Raw genomic sequence first — 13865 nt, 5'->3', positions numbered from 1 at the left:
CTCCCTCTGGTTCCAGGGATGCTGCCAGGCTCTGGGACCAAATGCAATGGGCACCTCGGCTGAGGGCTCACAGTGATTGTTAGTGCCTGTCCTGCCTGATCTGGTCAGGTTTCTGGGAGTGCTGGGCTAGGGCTCCATCCCGTCGCTTTGGTTCCAGGGCTGCTACCAGGATCTGGGGCCAAGCTCAGTGGGCACCTCCACTGAGGGCTCACAGTGATTGTTAGTGCCTGTCCTGCCTGATCTGGTCAGGTTTCTAGGAATGCTGGGCTAGGGCTCCACCCCCTCCCTCTGGTTCCAGGGCTGCTGTAGGCTCTGGAGCCAAGCTATTATTTATTATTGGTACCATGCAGCCAAACCCCCCACCCCCTAGAAAGGGAGGCGGCCCACCACCGCCTCTCCGAGCCCACCAGGGGTCTGCGGTCCACCTCTTGAAATGGGGCCAAAGTCAACTGATGGCTCCTATTGTATCGAATGGGAGTTTCTGGGGTGCCGGCTTTGGGAATGTATAACTCCAAGCTCCGTATTGCAATCTTGACCAAACTTGGATAATGGCTGGAGGAGAGCCTTCTGAACACTCCCTGCGAATATGGGCTCTCTAAGTCCCAAGGGGGCTGTTCTGGCCCTAACGAGCATCCAACTATGAACATGTTCGTGAACAGATAATGTTTGTCGATGTTCGTGAATCACTGTTCGTGGATGGAAACGAACAATGAACATCATGTTCGTTTTCCCCCCTGTTCATGCCCATCTTTAGTTGGCAGCATAGGAAAAAGTGAATGACGTGGCTGATGCCTCCCATTACTTTGCAGGCTTATACAGGTGTCGGCAGTGTCCAAGGCAGACAATGCTGCTGGAGCTTGGCTCATTTCCAGTGTGTCTGGCCAAGTACAACACTTAACTTCTCCTTTTGTGTGCAGGCACACCAATGTCTTCACAAGTAGCCACTGCATTGGGGGGGGGGCAGCAGCACTCAGTCCCAAAAGACTGCCTGTCTCTGAAAATCCTCTTTCATGCTGTGATGCTTACATGGTGAATATCTGCTGTCAAGGCTTTGTTGCTAAAAAGAAACTTCTCCTATGCATCACCTTACTCCATCTTTACTTCCTTCCCTAATCCACTTATAATGTCTTAGTCTGGCACTTTTGAGTTCTGGCACCAGCAAAGAAGGACACTGAGTAAATGGCTGGGGCTCTGCCCCATTAAAAAGGTCTTTTCAGCAAGTGTCTATGCTTCTAGCTTGATTCTCACTTGGCAGGCAGCCAGCTTTGCCATTAAACCTAAAAACTTATTTTCTCTTCCCTCCTTTACCATTTTCGTATGGAGCATCAGCCTGGTGAAGAGTCCTAGAGAACTTGAAAGCTAGCATGCTACTTTGTGATATTTTGCTTGGTTTCAATGCAAGAGATTGCACAACTTTAGTTTCTGCACCACCTCTACCAATATATCAAGATTGTTTTGCTACTCATTGTTCAGTAAAGTAGCATTGCTCCTTTATGGCTTAGCTTCATTATTAATGGCTGAAAAAGAAGCTTGCCAAGAATTTCATTTGAAAGCATTTAATTTTTTTATTATTCAAATAAATGCAATATGTGATGGTATTGTAGTAAAAACATTTTAAAAGCTTTAAAGTATAAATCAAAAACCATAACCTTAAAATAAATTAGACTAAGATGCTGTATGAGTATATTCTGTAAATCAGAGAGAATCCTTAATTGAATGTTGATGCACAATGGATGAGAAAAACTCTGAAAGAGATGAAATAATTTTTTTCCCTTAGCTACGTTGTTATTTTGGAGCATTGCAGTAGTCCTCTAAAGTGTAGAAATTCCCTTGTGTATCCAAATTGTTCAACCTCTAGAGATTTCATTGTATGAAAGGAAAGAGGTCCATTAACAGGAAGTGATGTATGTGGTGTTGTTAGAGAAGGTCAAAGGGATGGTCAAGGAAGGTTTTTCAGCATTTTCAATTCTTTGCCTGAATCCTTTCCTTAAGGGAGCAGGTTGAATAGAGTGGCCTTGGAGCTAGTTTAACTACAGGAAAATTAGGGGGAAGAGTACAAATCTAGTCTTGAGTAAGCCTCTCCTTCCTTCTTCAATCATGGCAACAGCAGTGGGCAGAAGTCCAGCAGTGATTTTTTCAGAAATAGCAGCAGATCTGAAGAATCGGCATCCCATGTCTGTCATTGTAGGTCCACCCCCTGTTGGCATATCTTGGATTGTGACAAAGATCATTGAGCTCATATATATGACTAAGAAGGTGTCTATTATCATAAGAACCTAGGAAAAGTCTCTGGACCAAACCAAGGACCCATCTAGTTCAGCATCCTGTTTTCCACAGAGACTAACCAGTAAATACTTGTGGAGCCAGGCAAGAAGGCAATAACTCTACTCTGCTGTTGAACCTGGCAACTGGTATTCCATGGCACATTTTCCCATGAATTAGTGAAATCCCCCTTTAAAGCCATATCAGTTGATGGTAATGATCTCTTATTATGTCATATCAAATTATGTTATATAGGAAGAAATACTTTTTTGTCTAATTTGAATCTATTACAGATCATTTTCATGGAGTGATCCTGAATTCTAGTTTTATGGGTGGCATTTCTGTGTGCATGGTGACTGCTTAAGTTGGTGTTAGGGGTGTGCACCCCCAAAAGATTCGGGTTTCCTGCTTCAGGTTTCCCTGAAGTGGGAAAAAAACCTGGAATTACCAGAATCCCAAAGCAGCAAGATGCTTCGGATTCTGGTATTTAGCTCACTTAATATTATGCCCCATCAGTATATTTATTTAACTATTCCCTTATTCATATACTCTAAGAAAGGTATTACTTATCGTAACCTCCCTATCTTATTCTTTAAAAAATCAGTTCTAAATTTCACCCCTCTTCTGCTATGTTATAATCCATGCTTAGATTAAAATAGATATAAATTCTTAATGGTAAAGTCACATCTCTCTTCTGTTTAAAATGTCTTATTTCAAAAGTTCTCAAACTGCCACAGTTCTCCTTTCACATCCCATTTTTTTTCCAAAAATTGTTTCAGTTTCGCCCAGTCCGCCAAATACTGTCCCGGATCCAGGTCTTTAAGTTTTCTTGTCATTTTATCCATCTCTGCCATGTACAGCAATTTGTAAATCCAGTCCTCTACAGTAGGTACTTCTTGCACTTTCCATTTCTGCACATACAGTAATCTTGCTGCAGCTGTCATATAAAATAACAATGCTCTATTTTGCACTGGAACATTCTCCATTCCCAAGTTTAGTAGCAGCAGTTCTGGGTTCTTATTTATTTGGGTTTGTAACACCTCATTAATTACTTCTATTATATCTCCCCAGTACTGCTTCGCTACTTCACAAGTCCACCACATATGGTATAATGATCCTTCGTGCTTTTTGCATTTCCAGCACTTATCTGACATTTTAGCGTTCCCCAGCGCAATTTTCTTCGGTGTTAGGTACCATCTGTATATCATCTTGTATACATTTTCTTTAATATTCGTACACGTTGTAATCTTAATTGTATTCTTCCACAAGTGCTCCCATGCCTCCATTGCTATTTCTTTATGAAAATTTATTGCCCACTTCACCATCTGTACTTTCACTGTTTCATCCTCAGTGTACCATTTTAGAAGTATCTTATAGATCTTTGAGATTTGTTTCTTGCCTTCTTGTAGCATTACTTCTTCCAATTCTGTTTTTTCCATTCTTATTCCTCCCCTTGAACAGTCCGATTTGTAAAGATCCCTTATCTGTCTGTATTGAAACCAACTATAGCAAGGAGACAATTCTTCTTGTGACTTTATTCTTAATGTTGAATATTGTATTTGTGTTATCTCCTTGTAAGTTAAACGTTGCTGTTCGTTCTCGACAGTTCTCGGGTCTATTACTTCATACGGGACCACCCAAGAGGGGATTTGATCTTCCAGATACATCTTATATTTCTTCCAGATTGTGAAGAGGCTTCTTCTAATATAATGATGCAGAAACAGAGAGTCTGCTTTTATTTTATCGTACCATAGGTATGCATGCCATCCAAATATTTTCTTATAACCTTCCAATGCCAGAAGCTTGCGATTTTTCAACGTTATCCAATCCTTTATCCATGTCAAACAAATTGCTTCATAATACAGTTTTAAGTTGGGCAGTTGCAAGCCACCTCTTTCTTTCGCATCCTGTAACACTTTCATTTTAACACGTGGTTTCTTGCCTGCCCACACAAAATTTGAAATTTTTCTTTGCCATTTTTCAAATTGTTTAGAGTCTCGAATAATCAGAATCGTTTGTAACAGAAACATCACATGAGGTAGAACATTCATTTTTATTGTCGCGATTCTGCCCAGCCATGATAAATTCAACTTGTTCTACTTTATCAAATCTCTCTCTATTTGTATCCACAACTTCTCATAGTTGTTCTTAAATAAGTCTATATTTTTTGCGGTTAGTTCAATTCCCAAATATTTTACTTTGTTTGTTACCTCGCAGTCCGTTAATTCCATCAGTTCTTGTTGTTTCTGTTTGGTCATATTTTTGCATAGTATCTTCGACTTCTTTTTATTTACAAAAAAACCAGCCAGATCTCCAAATTCCTTTATCTTCTTTATTACCTTTGGCATATTGTCAATTGGATCCTCTACAATCAACATTATGTCATCTGCAAATGCTCTGACCTTGTAGGTAAACTCTCTTATCTTTATACCTCGGATTGTGTCGTCCTCTCGTATCTGAATCATCAATATCTCCAAAATCAATATGAACAGCAATGGAGACAATGGGCAGCCTTGCCTTGTGCCTTTGCTTATTTTCAGTTTTTTTGTCAAATCGTCATTCACTACAATCGCTGCACTTTGGTCTTTATAAATTCCTTTAACTGCTTGTATGAACTTTTCTCCCATTTGCAGCTTTTCCATGGTGGCGAACATAAAGTCCCAGTTCAGATTGTCAAATGCTTTTTCTGCGTCTACGAAAAAGAAACCAACCTCCTTATCACAATGCTTATCATAGTATTCAATAGCATTTATTACTGTTCTCAGATTGTCCTTGATTTGTCTATTGGGTAAAAATCCCGCTTGTTCATCCGCAATGAATTCCGACATCCATCCTTTAATTCTTTCCGCCAACACCTTTGCAAATATTTTATAATCATTGTTCAACAATGAAATTGGTCTATAATTTTTAACATTAGTCAAATCTTGTCCTTCTTTTGGAATCAATGATATGTTAGCCTCCTTCCAAGAATCAGGAATCCCTTGATCCTGCATAGCACCATTCATCACCTCTTTCAGGAGAGGTGCCAATTCTTGGCCCATTATTTTATAAAATTTTGCCGTTAATCCATCCGGGCCTGGCGCCTTCCCCAATTTCGTTGATTGAATAGCTTCTTTTATTTCTTCTTCTGTCACTTCCTTATTCAATTTCTCTTTCCGTTCTTCAGAGAGTGTCAGAAGTTTCATCTTATCTAAATATTCCGCTATTGAATCTTTGTTCACCTCTTTTTTTTGGTATAATTTTGCATAAAATTTAAAAAAGGCTCTACTAATGGCGACTTGATCACTTAATAGCTTATCATCTTCTTGTATCGTACTGATAATTTTCTTCTCCTTCCTCTTTTTTAGTTGCCATGCCAAATATTTCCCAGGTTTATTTGCACCTTCAAACGACCTCTGATTCATCCTCTTTAAATTCCACTCCAATTCTTTGTTGTTCATTGCCGATAACTGTTCTTGCAATATTTTTATATCCTGATATATTTTCTTTTTGCCTTGTCTCTTTTTGAGCTGAATCTCTTTGGCTTTAATTTTTTCCATAATTTCTTGTCGTTTCTACTCCTTTTTCCTCCTGTCTCTCGCATTCAAGTCCATTAGTATCCCTCTGATCACGGCCTTATATGTGTCCCAAACCTTATTTGTCGATACTTCTTTATTCAAATTGTATTGCAAAAAGAACTTGGTCTCTCTTCGCAGCAATGCAATATTCTCTTCTGTTTGTAACAGGTCTTCATTTATTCTCCATCCTCTTCTTTTAGTATTCTTACCAAATTTCCACACAATTGGATTATGATCTGAGCCTACCTTTGGCATTATTTCCACCTCTTTAGTCCAGAGCGACAGTTCTTTGGAGGCCCAGATCATATCAATTCTTGATAGTGTAGAGTGTCTTGCAGAGTAATATGTATATTGTCTATTCTTGGGATACTGTCTCCTCCATACATCCTCTAAACTTTCCTGTTTCGTGATTGCAAAAAATGACTTTGGTAATAGTCCTCTTTTTTTTGTGTAGTCTTAGATTTCTTGTCTTCCTCCAAGTTTGTAACTCCATTAAAATCGCCTGCCAATATTATTTGGTCATAAGACAGTTCATCTAGCTGTTTTTGTAAGTCCGTAAAAAAAATTTCTTTTGCACCATTAGGCGCATAAATTCCAATCACCAATGTCTTTTTTGAATTCCAAATTATTTCCACCGCCAAATATCGAGCTTCAACATCACTGAACACCACTTTAGGCAGTAGTTCCTCCTTTATATACAACACAACACCCCTCTTTTTCTGTTTGGAGGCAGCTACAAATTCTTTTCCAAGTTTTGCCATTTTCAAATATTTTACATCTTGCTTTCTAATATGTGTCTCTTGTAGGCATACAATTTTACATTTCTGTTTTACAAGCCAGTGGAAAATAACCTTACGTTTACAAGGTGAGTTTAGTCCATTAGCACCATGGGAATTTTGTTTCCCACCCTGAGTCTGCTTTTTGTATCTTAAAATATAAGCCAAACATTTCAAAGTAAAATGATGCACCTCAAAGTAAGCAATTGTAGCCTGTTGTGCTGGGTAAAACATCTGCCATCTGATCCCTGTAATGGAGGATGGAGGCAACCAACTGTGCCATGAACAAGGACTGCTTTGGTTCGCTGCCATCACATGCTCACATAATACATACTAGCAAGCACAGCTAGTCTGCAGCCACTAACCTGTTCTCAAACCATTCAAGGTGCTTTCATCTGAACCCAAGAACTCTTGGGATTGGCTTATCCTGACTGCACCTGTCAAACCAGCTAAGTTTGATTGTTGAACGCTTTTGTGTGAAATCTACGGCATCACTAGTTAAGGCACATTTGATTGGAACCATGGTAACCTGCACAGCCTTCTCCAGAGGCTTTCTACCTGACCTCTGCAGGGTAGCTAACTGGTTGCATGTAGTCACATTTATCAATCAATATGCTATTCCTGTTAGGGACAGAAGAGATGCTGCCCTTGGCAGGACAGTCCTTAATTTGCTCTTGGTGTGACTTCATCTTTTCCCATCTCCAGGTATTTAACTTGTCATTCTTCTCTCAACAATGTGATGCACAGAGACCTCAATGCAGAAGAGGTTGCCTTAGAGTGGTCATTATGCAGTCACATAACCTGCGATCCTTCCCCACAATAGGAACTCTTTTTTGCCTGCTGCATTGTCTTGGGAGGACCCACTCTGGGCATGAGTGGTGCACCTCTACTGATCAGATAGGCAGGGCAGTGCTTCCCATTCAGATACACTCAAGTCACCAAGCTAAGTGCCAAATCATTCTCAGCTCTGGCAGTTTTCAGCTGAGGCTTTCTGCATACTCAGGTTTGCAGTTGTGTGACTGCACAGTTGACCACCTGAAAAACACCAGTTGTAGGTCTAGGTAAGCAACCTATATTCATCCAAAAACAAAAGTCATGCGATGCCTTTTGATTAACCAAAATAGTGTACAAGTTATCAAGTTGTCAAGTATTCTTCATCAATCTGGATGTTAAAGTGGGGTGGGGGGCAACCTTGTAGGCCACAATCTTATTTTTTAAAATTTGATTCTTCGGGTGATTCATTGATGTTTACAGGATCATGTTTGTGTGATCATCTCTGTCCCTAAAGTTAAATGGGCAGCTCTAATGATAGAATGGATTCAGCCTTTCCTTTTTTCTATTATAACCTCTTCAGATATATAATTTCCTTCCAATATGCTAACCTTTTGAGGCAACTGACAGGAGAGAGTGATCTTTCTCCCTTAGCCTGTTCATCATGCTCAAATGATAAACCTTTACTTAATTTGATTTCAGTGAGACAGCTACTGAACCATTTCCCAAGAAGTATATAATTCAATGGTGAAGCATCAGTCAAGACAAATTAGACTGATTGGTGCTGTATATATTCCAGCAGAAGCAACTTGGGATAGGAGGTGGCTGAACATTTCATTTTTTTGACGAAGCTCTGTTCACTGTTCAGGCAACTGTGTAACATTATTTGTTCTTATAATCAATAACAGCACATAAAATTCTATCATTTATTTCATGCCAACCAGGGACAAGAGGCATTGTACGGAATATAAAACAGATCTCGTGCTAACTGATGGGCTTAGAATTTAATTGTGTGATGGCACCACTGTATGAAAAGAGGGAGGGCTGACATGTGAGCAAACTGAAATAGCAGTCGGCCAAAGAATGTGAGTTTAATACTGTCTGAAGTGGCCAGAAAAGAAGGAAGACGCAAGAGGCCTAGATGATCTGAAACAGAAAAGGGAGAGACCCACAGAGGTGAATAAATACTAAGGGAAAGATTATTCCTTGTCCAAGGAGCAGCAACATGGAGACGTGGCAGGGAAACAGGAATAGGAGCGTGCATGTGACAACGGGTCTAAAGAGCACAGGAGGATATGTGGGAAGATCTGAAGCTTGAAAAAAGGGACAAGAAAGAAAGCATTGTGGGTAGTTCTGCCTTGCTGCTCACATTGCAATCATCACACAACGTATAAATGTAGGACATCCACTCCCTTTTAGTTCCATATTGTTCTCTTTTTTTTTTTGGTCAGTTCATGCAGTAGAAGAGTCTGGAGATCAGATCTCTTCCATTTCCACAATATACTGCCCGTACAACTTGCTTTGAGGTGACCTGCTAAAAGACTATTACAACCAGGTCACAGAAAACTCTTTAATGCATGACTATAATATTTTTATCAGAAGATTTTTAAAATTAAAAAAAAACATTCTTATAAATAATGACGTTGATGGGCTGCTTGTAGTTGCGAAGGCTCTCGCTTGTAAATTAGCTCCTTGCTGTCCCTTCGCAGTGAGGCCAGGACTATTCCTGGAGGAGGGAAGTTTCCCAGGCTCTTAAAACAAGCAGTGACAGGATTGTTGCTAACGAAAGATCTTCTGGTAGGGACAACTGGGCCTATTTTTGCCCGGTTTCCTTTTTAGGCAAGCCACTCAAGCAGATGGTGGTAGACCATGCTGAGTATGCCGATGACACTCAAGGTGTTATGTTTAATTAACAAAGCAGCTAGGGATGGCTGTGTGTCTTGAATCAGTGTCTGGATGATGTGGTCAAGTGGATGAGAGCGAATATACTGAAACTGAATCCAGGCAAGTTGGAGGTGATCCTGGTAAAGGATACTGATGTTCTTCAAGGGATTGATTTACCTATGGTAGGTGAGGTATGGGTTAAACTTTCTGACCAGGTCAAAAGCATGGTGCCTCTTTGTGTGTTTAAAACTCTTCTATCCTACTTTCCTTCCCAAAGAATGGAATCAAAGCAGCTCACAGCAGAATTTGAAAACAGCAATAAAAAAAACACAAGCAAGGAACAACAAGCAAAGCCAAGACCAAATACCAAGCTGTTACTATCTCCTCTAATCAGTCTTAGCTACTCTCTTGAACAGTGCATGACCAGTTCAAGAAGATCATTCCAAAAGCCCATAGCCACCACAGTAAAGGCCAGAGACCAATGCAAGGTGATTCTTATACATTTACAGGAGGAAATGGTGATGAGCAATTGCTGAGAGGACTGGGGTGACACCATGTTTGTGTACAGGGAAGGATGTATTAGAGTACACTGAGGCACAGCAGAATTTGGGTTTCTGCTGCTTAGGAAGTTCATACGGAGCCTAACGTTATTTTTAGTAAAGAAATAGGAGTCCTTTATTATAAGGAACTTGTCATGCCTCAGGTGGGGTGAGCCACCTTACGCTGCCACCACTCTGGGATTTAGGGTCCCTTGGGAAGGCTCAGAGTACCCTCGCAATCCTTCTGACCTCTGTAGCTTGGCCAATAAGCAGGCATGAAAACCCGGCAGAGTAACAACAAACAAAAGGGTTTATTTACAAGGAGGTCAGTTAATCAAACAACAAACAAACAAGCAAACAAGGTGCATTAGCAACAATAGATGGGTGAAAACAAAGTAAACAGAAGGCCCTAGCGTGACTGAACTCACTGCCCCTCTGTCTGCCAGGCCTGTCTTCTCACCCTACCTGGATGAGGGCCTCTCTTCCTAGCAGAAACCTCCTCTGGCCTGCTCCCTGGGAGAAAGCACACAGGCTTTTTTTTCTCCCAGACTTATATAGCACCAGCCCCCTGTCTTCTGATTGGCCAAAAAGGTGCCAAAATGGCCCAGGGGCTTCTGGGAATTGTATGCAGTCCTACTCCCATTGCTAACAAGCTTCTGAGGCCTTGCTAGGCCTTCCTGGCACAGCCAGATCATGACAGAACTCCATTCAGGATACGATAGAGTAGAAATAGTACTCTTAGCTAAATGAGGATGGATGGAGATACGGAAGAGCATGTCTTTCTCTTATGATTGCAAGATGGAGAAGACATAGAGATGGTGTCAGCTGAAAGGAAGGAGGATTCCCTGAGAGTAGCAATCAATCTAACAAAGGGACAGCATCAGAGCACTGGAAAGGAAGGATACACAGGGTCCCGACCCATTTGTCTCTCTAGATCTATACCCTCCTCCATGGAGTCTGACACTAAGAGACATCTCAAAGTCCTTCGCTTCCAACTGAGTACCTGTATTTTTAGACTCAATCTTGCTGTCTAAAATGATTGGCAGAAGTGGTTCCCCCTCCCCTGCCCCAGATTTTCCATTTAGTGTGCTGGCTGTCCTCTTTCTAGACTTCTGTGACCATGCCATATGAGTACATGTACCAGTTAAGATCTAGCCAGCAGACCCTGTTAACTGCTGCCATCATTCTGTCAGGTATATATGACAGCAACAATAAACAATGCATTTTCAGTGGCAGCTCAGTGCTTTGGTACAATTTGCTTAGGGATGTCCATAAAACCATTTCTTCATTGTCGTTCCACAAGGGGTTTCTTTTTCAACAGATGAATTATCTGTGGTTTTACTTATTAGGCCTCATGATGTGATTATGTTATTGAAATTATTTTTAATTAAAGTTTTATGGTGTATTGAATGGTTTTATTGACACTTGTACAACTGCCTTGAATATTTAGAAAAAGATACATATTTAACAAAAATAACAGGAAATCAAAGCTTCTGTCAATGAATTCAAATAATTATAGTGTTGGGAGAAACTTTAATTACCTTTGTTTGTCAATTACAAGATCACTCTTCTCTCGTCTGAATAATAAAGGCGTCAAACTTAGTAATCTTAGAAGCAGAAGAGGTTTATTATGAGAAGTTCTCAAATAATCCTGATGAACACAGCAGGGTGCATGCCAAAAAACAAGCGGCACTTACATTTATACCATTACACAGGTATGATGGAAGTAAACAACAGTTGCTTACAGTACAGAGGATTATTACAAGAATCTATAAACAATCAAATGAATGTCTCATGATGTTCAGAACATGATAGATTGACAGCTCGAGATTGTTTCTTTTCAGGTCATGTAACATAAACATAAACTCCAGAAAGACTCCATAATTATCTCTACATTGCTGAGGAAGGACATGCCCAAGGCTGAGAACAGGACAGGAAGGAAACATATGTAGCTTTCATTTGTTCTCAGAGTGCAAACAGACTGAGCACAGCAAGGCCTTCGTGTTATTACAACCCCAATACAGGATGGAATGAGGGGTGATGAGCAAACAGGGAGAATAACTCTTTAATCAATTTAGATCACATATAGAAAACAATAGAGCACCACCAAAATTCCCTAACATAAAGTCCTGAAGGCTGGAACATAACCATTTGTCATGAATTGACACTATACAGTAGAATTTAGAGACAGTATTAGTTTAACTAAGATAAACAATCTCCCCAATTTTGTCCTTATGTTTCAGTCCCTCTTTCCAATTTTTTACAAATACTAACCCAGCAGCTATTAACATATATACAAGGCTCTTTTACACAGTTAAGATTATATATAGGATCTGGAATGAAATGTATTACAAAAACCATATTGTGTATTTTACAGGGCTCTTTTTTACTGTTACATAATTTACTGTAACATAAATTATACAGAATTTACCTGTATCATATATCTAATTTCCAAAAAGGCCTCTCTGTGGAGATCAAAAAATCTGCATAATGGCCTCAGCCCAGGATAGGGGAAATACTTTTACCAATCCAAATTTGCAGAAAAATCTGCACATGTGTAGGTGCATGCACACATGCACACACACACACTTATATGTGATTAACCCCTCCAAGATGTTTGTACAGCTGTCACCCCCACACCAAATAAAAGAAAAAGGGGAAAAAGGATTTGCTGAGGGGGTGGAAGAAACGTGCAACTGGGAGAACTGGGAGGAGGATGGAATATCCCATGGGTCTTCTTGTTCATTAAATAAATCCCTTCTACCAATAGAAAATTGATTATTGCGTTTCAGTTACTAGGGAAGTGAAACGAGGCCACCTTTATGTAAGGTCTTCTACATAGTCAGAGGGCTCCCCAGATGTGCAGGACATTTTTATTTTATAAATTAAAAAAGAGCCCTTTTCCCAGATGGCACAATGAACACAGAGCATCAGTTAAAGTAGGGCAAAAGTAAACGGAGAAGAGAGGGAGACTTGGCCTTCTCAAGCCCTTAACAACTTACAGTGTCCAGGGAGAAGAGACTGTAGTCTGGAGAAGTGTGCCATGAGATACACATCTGCCAACTCCAAGTTTTAAATTAAAAGTTATCTGACTAGGGAATTAATTAGGATCAAGGGGAGACACTTCTTCCATTCTTAATTAATTATACTCCTAACTGTTAAGCTGGTTGGGGGAAGGATCTTTTTATCCTGCCTATATCATGCATCACTCTGGGTCTCCAACTTGTTTTATGTAATAACTATAAGCAGGGCTTTTTTTCAGGGGGAACGTGGGGGAACGGAGTTCTGGAACCTCTTGAAAATGGTCACATGGCTGGTGGCCCCGCTCCCTGATCTCCAGACAGAGGGGAGTTTAGATTGCCCTCGGAGGGCAATCTAAACTCTCCTCTGTCTAGAGATCAGGAGGCGGGGCCACGTGACCATTTTCTCTGAGGGCAACCCACTGAGTTCCACCACCTCTTTTCCTAGAAAAAAAAGCCCTGACTATAAGCTACTTGGATATTTGGGCTGAAATCTTAAAGCAGCTTTCTATTAAGTACTGAGCTTGGTGCTCAGAATGATTTCAGCCCAGAGTGGTTTCAGCTCAACACAACATGCTTTATTGCAAGCCAGAACAGACGACTTCAGTTCAACAGTACCCTAATATATACACACAAACCCCGCCCCTGTATTAACCATCAACCAATAGTAACAAGCACCCTAGAATGCTATCATTTGCAGGAACTATATACAATATAACATTTACACAATAGTGACTGGTCTTTATTTAGAGAGGACTGATTGGCTGCTACCAACTGTAACATCCAATAAGAATCAAAGCCTGAGGAGCCTAACTTTTATTGAAGCTAGGGCCTATACACAACACTTTCCATAATATTAATTGCCATTGAAAATTGTAATCTTTGAGTAAATAAAATTGCTATACTTTGGAGAAATGCTTTCTTTTTCATATAACAACGTAATAAAAATAACATTTGATTTACATACTGCCCTTCAGGACAACGTAATGCCCACTCAGAGCAGTTTACAAAGTATGTTACTATTATCCCCACAACAAAACATCCTGTGAAGTGGGT

The sequence above is a fragment of the Eublepharis macularius genome, chromosome 6, assembly GCF_028583425.1.
Source record: "Eublepharis macularius isolate TG4126 chromosome 6, MPM_Emac_v1.0, whole genome shotgun sequence".
NCBI classification, from domain to species: Eukaryota; Metazoa; Chordata; class Lepidosauria; order Squamata; family Eublepharidae; genus Eublepharis; species Eublepharis macularius.
Note: the sequence above shows the minus strand (reverse complement) of the source record.